Source organism: Pantherophis guttatus, chromosome 2 (genome assembly GCF_059756535.1).
Source record: "Pantherophis guttatus breed Tessera chromosome 2, ASM5975653v1, whole genome shotgun sequence".
In the NCBI taxonomy this organism is placed as follows: Eukaryota; Metazoa; Chordata; class Lepidosauria; order Squamata; family Colubridae; genus Pantherophis; species Pantherophis guttatus.
The window spans coordinates 207,162,262-207,178,737 of NC_142064.1; the positions used below are offsets into that span (position 1 = coordinate 207,162,262).

The 16,476-nt window shown below is 40.8% G+C and overlaps 1 non-coding gene across 1 annotated transcript; it reads right to left on the reverse strand.

Annotated features, from left to right (window-relative positions):
• Nucleotides 1–15,927: 15,927 nt before the first annotated feature.
• Nucleotides 15,928–16,000, reverse strand: TRNAK-UUU (transfer RNA lysine (anticodon UUU)). The gene has a single exon. It is a non-coding gene; the product is annotated as a tRNA-Lys (tRNA).
• Nucleotides 16,001–16,476: the final 476 nt, after the last annotated feature.

Sequence of the window (16,476 nt, forward strand, 5' to 3'; positions counted from 1 at the left end):
CCTGGAGAAGGGTCCACTATGTTGTAATGGAGGAACTAGAGGAAGAGCCATAACTAAGACAATGGTCAGACAAAAGAAATATGAGTCTGAAGAAGAAACTTTATTTGAAGAAGCATCTCAGGCTTGACCCTCCCTAGTAGATAAAAGGAGGGAGAGGAGAAGCACATTTAAGCTTTCAAGATTCTGTTGCTATAACCTTGCAATAAAAACAGTCTTAGGATTCATAACTTTGGGTCCTAGTTAGTCTTCCTTGACCAGAATTCTGCAGAGGCATTTTCCCATGAAATGCCTGACTAGCAAGCACTAGATATCAGATATTGGGCAAAATGATTCTTATCAAGTCTTATCTCAGCTTCATATAAACATGGTTTTAGCATTCTTTTGAAAGAGCACAGGAACTTTTCAAAAACATGGAGTAGGCATTCTTTTGAAAAAAACTGCTAAACCTGTCTTTAAAAAATAAGATTAGAGAGAGTAATGGTTGATTATTTTTCTAACAGCAGGGAGTGATGCTTAGGGTGGGGAAACGAAGCTATGGGAATCAACCAACTGCTTTCCTTAATTTGTCCTATATTAAAACAATAATGATCATACCAGTCACTGGTTTTATTATTGTGGTATGATAAAACCTGGCGATTGAGGCAGCAAATGTTACACTGGCATATTTTTGTGCTTTAGCACATAGTCTTTACAAGCTGTCCCCCAAGACCTATAACAGGACTGAAATTGAGTTGGCCAATGTTTGGAGGGCACTTACTATTTGGGGGAGCTATGATGTAACATGGGAAGTCAAGTTACATATAGTAGCAGGCCCAAGATTTTCTATTTTGTTTTGTTTTTTGCTAGTACCGTATATATCAAAGGCATATAGAGGCCTCAGGTAAGGGTCTCCACAAAGTATGGTTAAAAAAGGTCAAAACGATGACCATAAAGCATCACCCATTTTATGTACCATCACACATGCAACACACGTAAAAAGGAGACAGACCATAGTTGACCATAGCATTGCAGTCACCATCTTTACTTTCTTTTAACCCCTATCCTATGAACACCCTTGGCCTCAGTTAATGCAGGGAAAAGTGCAAGCTTAGTTATTACTAATTGGAAACCACGTGTTGTAATAGTTAAGGAGTTGGTCTAAGAGTGAGGAAACCTTGAAGCAAGTCCATTCTCAGCCTAGCAATTCTCTGATTGTCTTTGTTCTATAGGAGTTGCTTTCTCTCAGCCCACAATTGGCTCACAAGGTTCTTGTGGTGAGAATAAAATGACGGGTATGTTGACTTGAATCCCAGAGAAGAGACAGGTTATACAGGTGACAAATAAGTAAATAAAGGAACTGTCCAGTTCTGCCACTGTTAATGGTGGACAGCAACATCCACTGTCAAATAGCCTTGACTCATTTCAGATCTCCCTAGATCGGGGTGTCAAACGCGGGGAGAGCGGGATGGATGTGTCACATGCTGGCCACGCCCACTCCTGGTTTAGCAAAGGGGGGGAAAGTTGCAATGTGTCATGTGGAGACAACGTGTCATTGTGAGTGACACCCCTGTCCTAGATGAAACCTTTATTGTAAGTGGGAAGGTGTTATGCTGAATGGCAACAGCTGCTGAAAGACCACTTTGCTGATCAGTGGGATGGCCAATTTGAAACATTGACTTCAAAGATTTATTTCAGTAATTAAAAGTGGGTAGACTTCTGTTCCACGTTGAGGGATATGCAGTGGGAAGCGAATGGGGAGCTTGCGTGGTGGCTGCGCTCTGTAATTACAGCACAGAGATGATTTCTCCAAGGACTAAAAATGAAAACCCATCTCTCATCTGGAGAGCTGGCCTCCCCCATCAGCCCCATCTTCAGCACGCAATTCCTGCCTCACACTTTGTTCAAACGTTGGGACACATTGCTATTTGGAGCAATGGGTTCTCCAGCTGCTTTATTGTGTCGTTCAATGGCCGTCACCCTTTGATCCGATCCGAAAGCAGCTGCTTCTGTTAACAGAGCTGTGATAGAACACATCACGTCGCCTAACTTGGGCATTCACCCAGGGAGGTGCTATTTTTAAATGTGCTGTTGATAATATTCCGAGTGAGGTTTGTATTCCTGGGCAGCTGGGATGCAGTAGCATTGGAGGGAGCCAAGCTGTTGGCTAGCGGAGTTCTAAAAAATAATATCTAAAAGAAGTCCTGAAGGCAATCAAGGATTCTGCTTTATGAGCTTTATCTCACCTCTAAACCCTAAAACAGATCAGGAAGGCTTGAAGCAATCATGGGTGTTACATGACGGAACAGAACAAAAGAACAGCAGGGAACGAGATTGTATGATCATATATAAGTGATGGGAGAAGAATAGAAGTTATGTAACATGTCAGCATAGATTGATAGCCGAGGTAGGCAGATTTCTAATATAAGGAAGTTCAGATTTGCACAGTATTTTTTGTCAGAGTTACTGAATATTCTGAAATCCCAGTGGATATTCGTAGGTGTCATATTTCAAAGTGTGGATAATTTGGCATTTAGGAAAATATAGTGATTTTTTTTTTCTGGAATGGTAGGAAAAAACAGGAAGCGCTACTCCTGCCACAGTGAACCCCTTGATATTGCTGAGCTGTAATTGTGACCATCATTCACCATTGGTGTTGTTGGATGGGAAGAATTTGAATGGTCTTTCAACCACATAAATACCCTCAGTATTGGGTAAAACTAAAGAATTTGTTTTCTTATAAGGCTAGAGGGTGGAAAATATATGACATTTTGATGTAGCATATTTATAAATCAAACTACTGGATAAGGAGGAACAGACCTTTAGCACTAGTTTGCAAAACGGTACTGCTGTCACTGAAAAACATGAAAATATATCCTCCAGCCCATTTATCAAAACAGTCTGGACAATTGCATGAATTAAATATTTTTGTTGGTTCTACATCACTTCAATATGTGCTCACATATTACACATAATGCAGGTCATGATCTACCTTGAAGATCATTGCATTGGCATCCTTCAGTCTCAAGAGACTATGGTATTGTGCTCTGGAAAGAGGTCCTAAAACAGCATCTAGTGTGACTAAAAAGGCCAATTCGAGAGTGGCAATCCCTTCCACACTGAGGGCAGATACATTCTGTCCCCTGCCCAGCCCCAAAATTTCACTGGTTCTGGGACTGCCTCTTGGCCTCAGCCTGCCGAACAAGTGTCTCTTCGAATTGGAGAAGGCCATGCTGTGTCTTTAGCCTCCAAGCTGAACGATTGGAGGTCAAGGTTTCCCAGTTGTTAATGTCCATTCCCAGGGCCTTTAGGTCCCTCTTGCAGATATCCTTATATCGCAGCTGTGGTCTCCCTCTGAGGCACTTTCCCTGCACTAATTCTCCATACAGAAGATCTTTCAGAATCTGACCATCAGCCATTCTCATGACATGTCCCAGCCAGCGTAGACGTCACTGTTTCAATAATGTATAGATGCTAGAAATTCCAGCACGTTCCAAGACTGCGCTATTTGGAACTTTGTCCTGCCAGGTGATGTCAAGAATACGTCGGAGACAGAGCATATGAAAGGTGTTCAACTTTCTCTCCTGCCATGCGTAAAGGGTCCAAGACTCACTGCAGTACAAGAGTGTGCTCAGGATGTAGGCTCTATAGACCTGGATCTTTGTATGTTCCGTCAGCTTCTTATTAAGCCATACTCTCTTTGTAAGTCTGGAAAATGTAGTGGCTGCTTTACCAATACGTTTATTCAGCTCAGTATCTAAAGAGAGAGTGTCAGAGATAGTTGAGCCGAGGTACACCATGGTCATGGATGACCTCCAGTTCTTGTGCAGAGATTGTAATACAGGGAGGTGAATCCACGTCCTGACCCATGACTTGTGTTTTTTTTCAGGCTGATTGTTAGTCCAAAGTCTTGGCAGGCCTTACTAAAACTATCCATAAGTTGTTGAAGGTCTTCAGCAGAGTGAGCAGTGATGGCAGCATCATCAGCAAAGAGAAAATCCCGTAAGCATTTCTGCTGGACTTTAGACTTCGCTCTCAATCTAAAGAGATTAAAGAGTTTTCCATCTGATCTGGTCCGGAGGTAAATACCCTCTGTTGCAGTTCCAAAAGCATGTTTCAGCATGACAGCAAAAAAGATCCCGAATAAAGTTGGTGCGAGGATACAGCCCTGCTTCACTCCACTTCAAATATCAAAGGAATCTGTTGTTAAGCCATCAAAAACTATAGTGCCCTTCATTTCCTCATGAAAGGACCTGATGATGTTGAGGAGCTGAGGTGGACATCCAATCTTGGGGAGAATTTTATAAAGGCCGTCCCTGCACCTTGAAGATCATCACTAAGATTAATATCAAAGGATCATTACTCTATTAGCAACCTTCTCCCACCGCCTGAAATCCGAGCAATAGATGTCAAAAATTAATAGATGTCATAAGAGCCGTGGTGGACAGTGGTTAGAAAGCAGTACTGCAGGCTACCTTTGCTGACTGCCAGCTGCCAGCAGTTCGACAGTTCATCACCGGCTCAAGGTTGACTCAGCCTTCCGTCCTTCTGAGGTCGGTAAAATGAGGACCCAGATTGTTGGGGGAAATATGCTGACTCTGTAAACTGCTTAGAGAGGGCTGTAAAGTCCTGTGAAGCAATATATATAAGTCTAAGTGCTATTGCTTGGTAAAATTAGCAAAAACTGGATGTCAGAGGTGCTCTAAAAGATCCTGGACTAAGCAGAGGATTAGATTAGATGGCCTCTAAAGTACGGCTCTATGTGTGAAGGCTTCCACACTGCAAACTTCATTCATACTCCAAACACTGAACCTCATCTTTTAACTGATCTCACAGGGGTGACAAAATGGGAAATCTGGTTCCTTCCTTTTATTATATTCCAATCACTTCCGCAAGGAGGAAAACACTGGAAGATGTCATGTAGATCCTACATATCAACTCCTTAAATGGCGGATATTTGACATTCCTTGTCCGCTCACATATTTATGGAAAATCAAAATGGTCTGAATCGATCACCATAACAATATTCATTAATACAGAAAGTGGAAAAGAAGATATATTGGTTATTTTGATTTAAACTACCTTTTCAACAGGGAACTTGGCTTCAGTTCAATATTTTGTGAGGAAATATTTTGAAGGAAAATTATAAGTTTTAAATGTCCACGAAAGTGTAATTTGGGAACATTCACATTCTGGGTTGTATGAAAGAAGGCTATGCTAAAGTGACAAGAATGTCAATACGTTTTAATCCTGGAATTGTTCCATCAGTATAAAACTAAAGGTGTTGCACATTAATAGCTGCTTGGCACCATTAATGCACTTGCAATCTAAGTGCTTCTCAGAACACTAAAAAAAATGGATCAGTTACTTTGCTTTACAAAGTAAAAATCCATTAACTGCATCTTAGTTTCTTCTTGCTTTGTTAGGCTGCGAGTCATTGTTGACTGCTGGCAATTGCCTGTGCTAGGACCTGCAGTTTTTTGGCAACATTTTCAGAAATTATACGACCTTGTATTTTTCTCTAGGGCTGAGAGAAAATCACTAGCCCAAAGTCACCTTGTTGGCTTTATGTTTAAAGCAGGACTAGAATTCATTGTCTCCCTTGTGCCTCAACCATTACATTAAGCTGGCACTTGTTCCCATCTTAATACACTTCAAATAGGCAAGACTTATCATTAGGATGGTGGCTAGGATAAACTCATTTAGGGGAGTTCAAAGCCAATGAGTCTGGAGGGCAGATTGGGGGAAAGGTAATCTAATCTAATTTCATGGCTTATTTCTGTCAAGAGAAATAGCAATAGCATCACCACAGAAATAGGCAGTCCAGCATACAGAGGTGAAGGAGCTCATTCTGTTTTAAGAAAAGCTCTTCCATTATATATCCTACTGATGAGCCGTGATGGCGCAGTGGTTAGAATGCAATACTGCAGGCTACTTCTGCTAACTGCCAGCTGCCTGCTGTTCGGCAGTTTGATTCTCATCGGCTCAAGGTTGACTCAGCCTTCCATCTTTCCAAGGTCAGTAAAATGAGGACCCAGATTGTTGAGGGCAATATGCTGACTCTGTGTAAACTGCTTACAGAGGGCTGCAAAGTACTGTGAAGTGGTCTATAAATCTAAGTCCTATTGCTATTGCTATCTATTACTATCTCTATTACTATTACTATGTGCATACCAGAAATTTTGTTGCATGTATACTGTAGGTTACAAAATGTTTCTGCTTTCTAAAAGATTTCAGGGAATATTTTCCAAATGCAGGTTGAAAGTCTTGATGAGAATTTATTTTGGGCAAAACATTTTGCATGTCGCTGGTCATATATTATAACACCATGTGGACTAGGGATAAACCGTGTGCTTAATCAGACTCTTCGTAAAAGGGAGAGGGAAAACTTTCCTTAAATAGATATAAACAAGCAGGGAGAGACTTGGAGATAGTTTCCTGCCATAGATAGATGAGCGTGAGGCTAGGTAATTCCACAGAGACAGCTGTATACAATTTTTACTATCCAACCTCAGCAATTTTCGGAAGTACAGCAGGGTCTAGCCTTGATACAAGGGCATGAAGTCAGACCTAGTGTTTTTATCCTCTTTATCTCAGTGACTTTGACAAATTCAGGTATGAGAGAGATCATATGGAATTCCTATAGGATAAAGGTATTGTCATAATTTTTCCAGGAAATGAAAATTCCTTAGCAAAATCCCTTGGGAATTCCAGGTGGAACTGGGAGAAGCACTTTCATGAGAGGTTGGCTGTCTTGCTGCTGCTCTCTCCATGGCCAAAGTCCCTTAAACCATATGCCTGGGCTTGGCTGCTAAATGCTGAGCTTAATCATCATTTCTCTCTGTAGCTTATGGAGAAGTATTTTATTTTACACCCCCCCCCCTCCATATTCAAACAGAGAGCTTCTTTTCAGCACAGTTAGCTCTTGTTTCCACATCTGAAAGTCTTCTCCATCTGTAGTCAAAGCCTTTTGAGTGTTTTAGCTTGAATCATATTTCCATATTCCTTTTACCACATGAATGCCAGTTAAATAAATTTGTGCTCCATCCCTGGTATCGTGTGGCCATAGCAAAATAAACTATAACTTTGAATGTTAACAGTATCGCCTCAGCACTTAATTTTTTCTTGCTTGCTTGAACAGACCAGGCAACAGAATGTGCCTAACCTGAATCAAAAGATCCCATAAGAATTGGACATTGTAATAGGAGAGCCATGTTAATCTATGGCAATGTTTCTTAACCTTAGTACTTTAAGATGTGTGGCCTTGTAATAGAATAGTGGACAATCACTGAAATATGAGCCAGCAGTGTGCGACAGCAGCCAAAAAAGCTAATACAATCCTTGGTTGTATAAACAGAGGCATAGAATAAGGTGACCAGACGTCCCGCTTTTGGCGGGACAGTTCCGCTTTTGAGCAATTTGTCCCGCGTCCTGCGGCGTTTCAAAAAAGTCCCGATTTTTCATTCTGCCTCCTCAGTCCCGCTGCCTCTTGAGCCCCAGCTGATGGCTAGAAGAAAAAAAAACTGTTTAAACTCTTGCCCGGGGCTTCAAAGGGCCGCCCTACAGGGAATCAGTGTAAAGCAGTTTTTTTCCCCCTAGCTAAGCTTCAGAAACGAAACCGAAACCAGGATCTTTGGTGGAACGTGACAAAATGAGGCAGAGAGAGATTTATTTTTATTTTTATTTTTCCTCCCCAAAAAAGGTAGGTGAAAAACTGCAAACAATGGGAAATTTAGGAGGAGAGTTCAAGATTTTAAAACACAAAGGAAAAAAAGCTGTATTTAACTAGGGAATTGTAATAATTGAGATACTATTAATTGTATATTGTGTTGAAAGCAGAAATGGTTAAGTTGTGGTTCGGAGGAATATATGGGAGAAATTATTTGGTTTATTATTATTGGTAAATATAATTAATTGATTTGTAAGAAATTGGATTGCATGGAAATAATTGGAATATTCATGTTCATATTGATTAATATACAAAAAAGATAGTTTTATAACTAATTGATTTATATTAAAATGTTGAATTTGTATTAAACAACTGTATTACATAATTACATAATTAAACAATGTGAGGATGGATATAAAAATAGATGACAATGGGAAGGGGTATAATATAGAATAGAAGGGAAAAATTGAATTTGATTAAGATTAGAGATGAGGATGAAGGGTAATATTGGTTTTTTTAAAAAATAGATGAGGAATAAATATGGCAAAAAAGAAATATAGAAATTGTAAATTTAATTGAAATGACTAAACGCTGTTTAAATTTGTGAACCAGCCAAATATTCTGTTCAAAGAAAATACATTGTATGTTTGTATGTGTGTTTCTAATTATTGCTATTTATTCATATTTGTTCTCTTTTATTCTTTAAAGTTTAACAATTCATTCTTTATCTTAATATCTTTATATTTGCTTGGGGTTGGCTTTCTTCCCTTTCATCTTTTTTATTGTACAGCAATCTTTCTCCTCAAACCTACCACCTCTCTCTTTTCTTTCCTTCTTACTTTCTCTTGCCCCCACCCTCTTTTTCTCCTCCCTACTTCCTCTTTCTTTCTCCTTCTCCTCCTCTCTTCCTCCCTCTCTTACCCTCACTCCTACTCTAATTTCCATTCCTTCATCCCTCTCTATTGCTGTAATCCTTTAATGCATATGGACTACTCAGAGGCCTGAAAAAGTTATTTTTGACTGGTCCTCACACTTTTGACCAGTCCTCGAACTTATGACTGTCCTCACATTTTACATTTTTGCCCTATCTTGTCATCATGGTGAAGAGAAGCCGTTGTGAAATGAGTGACATGGTTGTTAAGAATGCTGCATGGGCATAAATGTGAGGATGGTCATAAGTGTGAGGACCAGTCAAAAGTGCGAGGACCTGTCAGAAATGACTTTTTTCAGCTCTCTGGTTAGTCCTTTTGTGCATATGGACTACTCAGAGGGCTGAAAAAATTATTTTTGACTGGTCCTCACACTTTTGACCAGTCCTCGAACTTACGACTGTCCTCACATTTTACATTTTTGCCCTATCTTGTCACCATGTTGAAGAGAAGCCGTTGTGAAATGAGTGACATGGTTGTTAAGAATGCTGCACGGGCATAAATGTGAGGATGGTCATAAGTGTGAGGACCAGTCAAAAGTGCGAGGACCTGTCAGAAATGACTTTTTTCAGCCCTCTGGTTAGTCCTTTTGTGCATATGGACTACTCAGAGGGCTGAAAAAGTTATTTTTGACTGGTCCTCACACTTTTGACCAGTCCTCGAACTTACGACTGTCCTCACATTTTACATTTTTGCCCTATCTTGTCACCTTGTTGAAGAGAAGCAGTTGTGAAATGAGTGACATGGTTGTTAAGAATGCTGCACGGGCATAAATGTGAGGATGGTCATAAGTGTGAGGACCAGTCAAAAGTGTGAGGACCTGTCAGAAATGACTTTTCAGCCCTCTGAGTAGTCCCTATACACATAGCCATGAGGTATGACCAGCTAGCCACGCCCACAAAATAAGCCACGCCCACAATGTCCCTCTTTACCAATGTTAAAATCTGGTCACCTTAGCATAGAATCAAAATCACGTGAAGTATTAGTACTGCTCTATAAAGCCTTAGTAAGGCCACACCTGAAATACTGCATCCAGTTTTGGTCACCACATTACAAAAAAGATGTTGAGACTTTGTAAAAAGTGCAAAGAAGAGCAACTAAAATGATTAAAGGAGACTAAAACATATGAAGAACAGTTGAAGGATTTGGGTTTCACTAGTCTAGAGAAAAGAAGGACTGCGGGGAACATAATAGTAGTATTCCAATATTTGAGAGGCTGCCACAAAGAAGAGGGGGTCAATTTATTTTTGAAAGCACCAGAGGGTAGGACAAGAAACAATGGACAGAAGCTAATCAAGGAGAGAAACAACCTGGAATGAAAGAGAAACTTCCCAACAGCGAGGACAATTAACCAGTGGAATAGCTCGCCATCAGAAGTTGTGGGTGCTTCATCACTGGAGGTTTTTAAGAAGAGACTGGACAGTCACTTGTCTGAAATGGTATAGGGTCTCCTGTTTGAGGAAGGGGTTGGACTAGAAGACCTCCAAGATCCCTTCCAGCTCTCTTCTGATAGATAGATAGATAGATAGATAGATAGATAGATAGATAGATATTTAGATGATAGATGATAGATGGATGATAACCTGTTTTCCCCAAAGTAAGACATCCCCTGATAATAAGCCCAATCAGGCTTTGAGTGCATGACAATAAGGCCAAGTGCTTATTTCAGGGTTCAAAAAAAATATAAGACAGGGTCTTATTTTCTGAGAAACACAGTAGATAGATAGATAGATAGATAGATAGATAGATAGATAGATAGATAGATAATAGATAGATAGATAGATAGATAGATATTATAGAGATAGAGATAGAGATAGAGATAGATGGAGAGAGAGAGAGAGAGAGAGAGAGAGAGAGAGAGAGAGAGAGAGAGAGAGAGAGAGATTTAGCTCCTGTAGTCATGTTTCCTGATTTGTTTGCCCAGAAGGACTTCAACTCCCAGAATTCCTCAGCAGTTAAGGCTGAGAAACCCTGATCTATGGTGACAAAAAACCCATAAGAGAAATAGAAATAAGTTTTATCTTCTTAGGTGCTCTTCTCTAATGATACTGTAGGCAGTATCCTACAGAGTAGTTGGGACATGTGGGCTTCTTGTTCATGAGTAACTGTAGACTAGTCAGAAGTCTGATACTCTCTTTCTGCTTCACTCTCATGTTTAGCCCATTCTGCCCAAGTCTTTGATTCACAAAATGTACACTGTCCCTCAAACCAGTTTCCATAGATTGGTGTGGCACATTGGTGTAATCCAAGAATGTCTTGCTTTCATTTTTCACGCCTTCCTGGTAACCATCAGCATCAGTATAAATTGTTTATTTAGTTGAAGATTTACAGAGATGCCCAACTCATAATCATGGCTCTGCATGGTGAACAACATGTAGTTGTTGGATTTGAAGCCAAAGTGAAACGATTTACCTGTAACTATTAATTTAAACGTCTACCTTGCCCTTCTCTCCACCTTACCATCATCATCTCCTCCCTCCCTCCCTCCCTCCCTCTCTCTCTCTCTCTCTCTCTCTCTCCCTCTCTCTCTCTCTCTCTCTCTCTCTCTCTCCTTATTGTAGTGACAGCACAAGGAGAAATCCCATTTTAAGGCCCTCAAATTTAAATTTTAGTTTTGTACCAAATTACTTTGGCTGTACAATCTTTAATAATGTGTAAGCTTCTGTCTGATATTCCTGTCATCAGTACAAGTACTTTCCTTGCCAGAATTGCCCTTGGTAATTCTGTTACTAAGTTAGCTCTAGGCGACAGTATTCTCAAGAGGGTCTAAGCAGATTGAGGCTTTTCGAATTCATAATCAGAAGGCAAAGAACTGCATAGGAAAAACGTAAGATATCTGCATAGAATGGGGGAGAAATGCAGTAATGCATATGTAAAGGATCTGGGTTCAACATGAGCCAACCTCATGCTGCCTCTGATAAAAAGGTAAATCCTATCTTGGGGCACTCTAATGTGGTCCAGACCATAGGTAGTAACTGGTTCACTTCATTCTGTCCTGATTAGACTCTACTTGGAGTACTGGGTCCGATTCTACACCCTGATGTTCAAAAAACTGAAGCCAGGATTCTGAGAAGTCTGAAGACCAGCCCTTGGAGGGACAATTAAGCATCTGGATACATTTAGCTTACAAAAAACAAAAGTAAGATATGATATTGCACCATTTATTTATTTATTTATTTGTTTAAATTTCTATACCGCCCTTCTCCAATGTAGGACTCAGGGCGGTGAACAGCCAAAGTAAAAACAAGACATACATACAAAACATACAAAATCTAAAATCTGTTTAAAATAATTAAATAATTTTGGCCGTAATTAAAACATTCCAATTTAAAATCCGTTTAAAATTTGACTCAAGCCAGCCCAGCTAATTGAAATAAATGGGTTTTTAGGGCCCGACGAAAAATCCGGAGGTCTGTTATTGTACGTAGCTCTGGGGGGAGGTTGTTCCAGAGGGTGGGCGCCGCCACAGAGTCTTCACACCAGTCTTCAAATATCTGCAGGGGATCACAGAAAAGAGTACATCCATGAACACCAACTAGCATTCAGAAGAGACAGTGAAAACTCCTTGAATTCACAACACATGGACAGACTCAACCATAGTTTCAACTGGGTAATTGTGAACATCCTAGAGCAAGAGAAATCCAAGAATGGTCTGGAAGCTTGGCATACAGACAAATCAGCCGTCAATGGATACTTAGAGATAAATCACATTTACGTACCATTTGAAAGAGACAATAAAAAGCTAAAAAGGAAAACAAAAAGATCAGAACACTTCCTCCCCAGCAGCCGCCAACATCCAGATAAATAGGGATTAAAAATCAAGCAGTAAACAACAACCTAATGAAGGAATTTTCAAGGACAAAACTACACCCCCAACAACACTGGCATGATGAGCTATTAATTATAAACAGGGAGCAAACCTCAAACTTATTAACACCGATGATGTTATCTAGTTGGGTAATGAAATGTTAGCAAAGCTCAGAGAGCACCGAAGACTCTATAGTTCAGCCCTGAGCTAAATGTAAACTTATTTGACAGAGTTAAATATCAGGCTTTTCTGCCGCTTACAGTATTGCTAACTAGCTTTCCCACAGGACCATTTTGCAAAGCAAAGTGCTTCCATCCCCTCATAATACTACACCTCAGGGTCAGCCAGTATAAGAATGAGAAGAGGAAAAAGAAAATGTGCTTCATATGACATTGGTTACATCATAATCTAATGGTAACCATGTACTGAGAGAGGTTTCAAAGGAGATTCAAACAACTCCTGGAGGAGTTGGGAATGGAGCTGCCCATCATGGTTCTCTGGTTGGGAGGACTAGCTGGAAGTCCATATTCAGAAGCAGGTCAGGGCTACTGCTGCCAAGCTTGCAGAGATATCAGGATGGGGAGGAGAATTCAAGTAGATTTTTGCCTTTAGTTCCTCAAGAGGGAAAAGGATAAACATCAGTGTGGATTTTATCATTTCTCAGACCTGTTTTCCAATTTTCTTCGACTTGGACTGTATACAGGAGGCATGCTAGGCAACTGAACCACTTCCACATGACCTGCCTCCACAGACATCTGAGGATCCAGTGGTAGGACAAGGTGCCAGACACAGAAGTCCTCTCCAGTGCAGGCCTGCCATCAGTTCACACCCTGCTGATGAAAGCCCAGAACGCTGGGCAGGCCATGTTGCAAGGATGCCAGACCATCGCATCCCTAAACAGCTCCTCTATGGTGAACTGCCTCAAGTAAAGCGATCACATGGGGGACAAAGAAAGCAATACAAAGATATGTTGAAAGCCTCCTTCAAGTCCCTGGATATCGACACTACCTCTTAGGAAACCCTGGTACAAGATCGATCCATATGGCGCATGTTGATCCACCAAGGCTGCTAGACATCTGAGGACAGGAGAACAACCACAACACAAGAGAAGTGAGCACTCCGCAAAGCCAGAGCTGCAAATGCTGCAACTATGGTGCCCACACATGTCTGCCTGACATGTGGCAGAACATTCCGTGCCCGTAGAAGACTTACCAGCCACCTGCGGACACACAGTGGACACCTCACAACCGGTTAGATGTCAAGGTCCTCTATATCTTGATGAACACTATAGACAAACATCAGATTTATGGATTATCTGTCAGCGTTCCAGAAACCCCCCCCCCCCAACACCAAGTAAAGACTCTGAAGAAAGCATTTTTCAAAGTTCTATTTACTAGAATAGGTAAACTGGCACAAATAGGAAAACCTGAATCTGAGAGGTCCGGGTTTTCCCTCAATAAGTCAAAACCCCCAAAACCATCCCCTCACTCCTCAGTCGATCACATGCTCCAATCAACCACCGTCCCATCTCGAGACCTCACTCCAACCACTCTTTCTCCAGATGCAGGATCGGCCTTGACCGACAGGAAGAATGCTATTATATCTACAGACAACCACTCTACTAAATCCCCCCTTCTACTTTCCCACACATGAGAAGGTGGCACATGGAAACTTCCGGCCTAATATGGCTTCCAAAGCTGACACTATCTTTTATTCAGGAAGTCAAGGCAGCGTGTATAGTGCTCCTTCCCCTCATTTTTCTCCACAACAACCCTGTGAGGTAGATTGGGCTGAGGGAGAATATGTTAGCTTTGTTGAGTACAAATAAATTGTGTAAAATTATTGTCTGAGTCACGTTCAACTTATTCCCTGGGTTTCTTCACCCTGGTGCCTCTCAGGTTATGTTTGGCTACAATTCTCATAATTATAGGATGTATGGAAGTTGTAATTCAGCATATCTAGAAGGCTCCCAATTGGAAAAGACTGCAGTACAGCAAAACATATTACAAAATTCTGAGCTGTAAAGTAAGATTATTCTGAGTTACACTTAAGTTACAGTCACAGAACAGAAGCACGTGTGTCAGAAACGGACTAGAGCCATGTCATGGGACCCCGTATAATGTGTTCATGCCTGGCAAAGAGGATGGGAGGAGGCTTGATTGCAAAGCAAAGTTAAACACTAGGTTTGAATATGAATATATATCCAGAGTGATTCAGTGTGACATTTAAAAATCTTTTAATGTACTAAATTGAGCAGGCAATCAAGAGGTGTGCTGCTAAGGATATGAACACATTTTTTTGTTAATAAAATGTGAATCAATCAATGATATTTTTATACATCCATCAGAGGCAATGTCTCTGTTTTTTTTTCCCCTTTCACTCTCAAAGTTTTGTGTACCTACCTTCTAAATTGTAAAGTAACTCAGGCACCAGGTTCAGATAGGAGGATTTTTTTTTAATTTGATTTATATGCCACCCTTCTCCGGAGACTCAGGGCGGCTTACAATGCGTTAAGCAATAGCCTTCATACTTTTGTATATTTATACAAAGTCAGCTTATTGCCCCCACAATCTGGGTCCTCATTTTACCTACCTTAGAAAGGATGGAAGGCTGAGTCAACCTTGAGCCTGGTGAGATTTGAACTTGCAGTAATTGCAGGCAGCTGATGTTAATAACAGTGCTTTAGTCTGCTGCACCACCAGGGCTCTTCTAAGATTCTTTGGTCTAGTTTTGGTCACTTGGTTCTCAATTACAGATAGTCCTTGACTTACAACAGTTCATTTAAGCAACCGTTCAAAGTTACAATGGCACTGGAAAATGTGACTTAGGGCCATTTTTCACACGACTGTGGCAGCATCCCAAGAATCAGATGATTAATATTTGGCCACTTGGCATCTGGCTCATATATATATGACAGTTGCAGGGTCCCAGAATCAGATGATCCCCTTTTGCGACCTTCTGACAAGTCAAACTCAATGAGGAAGCCAGATTCACTTAACAACAGGGTTCCTAACGTATCACCTGCAGTGATTCACTGAACAACTGTGGCAAGAAAGATCATAAAATGGGGCAAAATCCACTTAACAAATGTCTAACTTAACAACAGAAATTTTGGGCTCAATCGTGGTTGTAAATTGAGGATTACCTCTGTTAAGTTCCTCAGCCTCATCACAGGCCTATTCCTATACAGATAGTCCTTTAATTGGGACCCACAACTCAGTTGTTATGTGAAGCAGTTGCTAAGTGAAACCGTGATTGTGCTTATGCTCTTATTTCAGCTAAATGAGGCAGTCATTAAACAAGGATCATCTGAATAAGCAAAGAAAGTTCTTCATTAGTATCAAGAGAAAGTTACTAAGTGGAAAAATAAAGCAGTGAAGCCATGTACTCCTATGCTATATTTTCTGTGAGAAAAGGACATGGATGCAACCTTTGGTGATTTCCCTGTGGCTGAAAACAGGAGATCTTGGTTTGTGGCAAAGAAGGAATTGCAATTGGGTCCCTCCAGATGTACATTTGCTGCCAGAGTAAGCATAAAATACAGCCGCCTGAACAGGGACTTGAACCCTGGACCATCAGATTAAAAGTCTGATGCTCTACCAACTGAGCTATCCAGGCTCTTGTGCTTTGCTTTTCTGACCTAGGAAATTTTGCAATATTGATCTGGAGATCTTAAACACATCAGCAGCACCTCTCTCCTCTGGAGCCTCTTATTGCTTACAGAGTTGGTGCCCGCACTTTGAACAATTGTCTCTTCCCTCCATTACAAACACCTGGAAAATGTTTACAGGTTTTTGTTTTTGTTTTAAACATGGTATAAATCAAGACACAGAGAAATGCATGGAAACTACTCTGGCCTCCAGATGTGTTGGTCAGTGAAATGGAAACCCAACATACTAAATAACCTTAAATTGAAGAAGGATGTTCCAACCATTTCCAGCAATTATCAGCTCTGCCAAAGATGGGGGAGCAGGGGGAGAGCTGCTGGCTGCTAACAGACATATGCTAAAACTACTAATGCTGCTAAATGCTAATGTCCCAAGCCAACAAATGAATTCTCCTCCCACCAGAAACTGCTTGGGGTAATACAAATA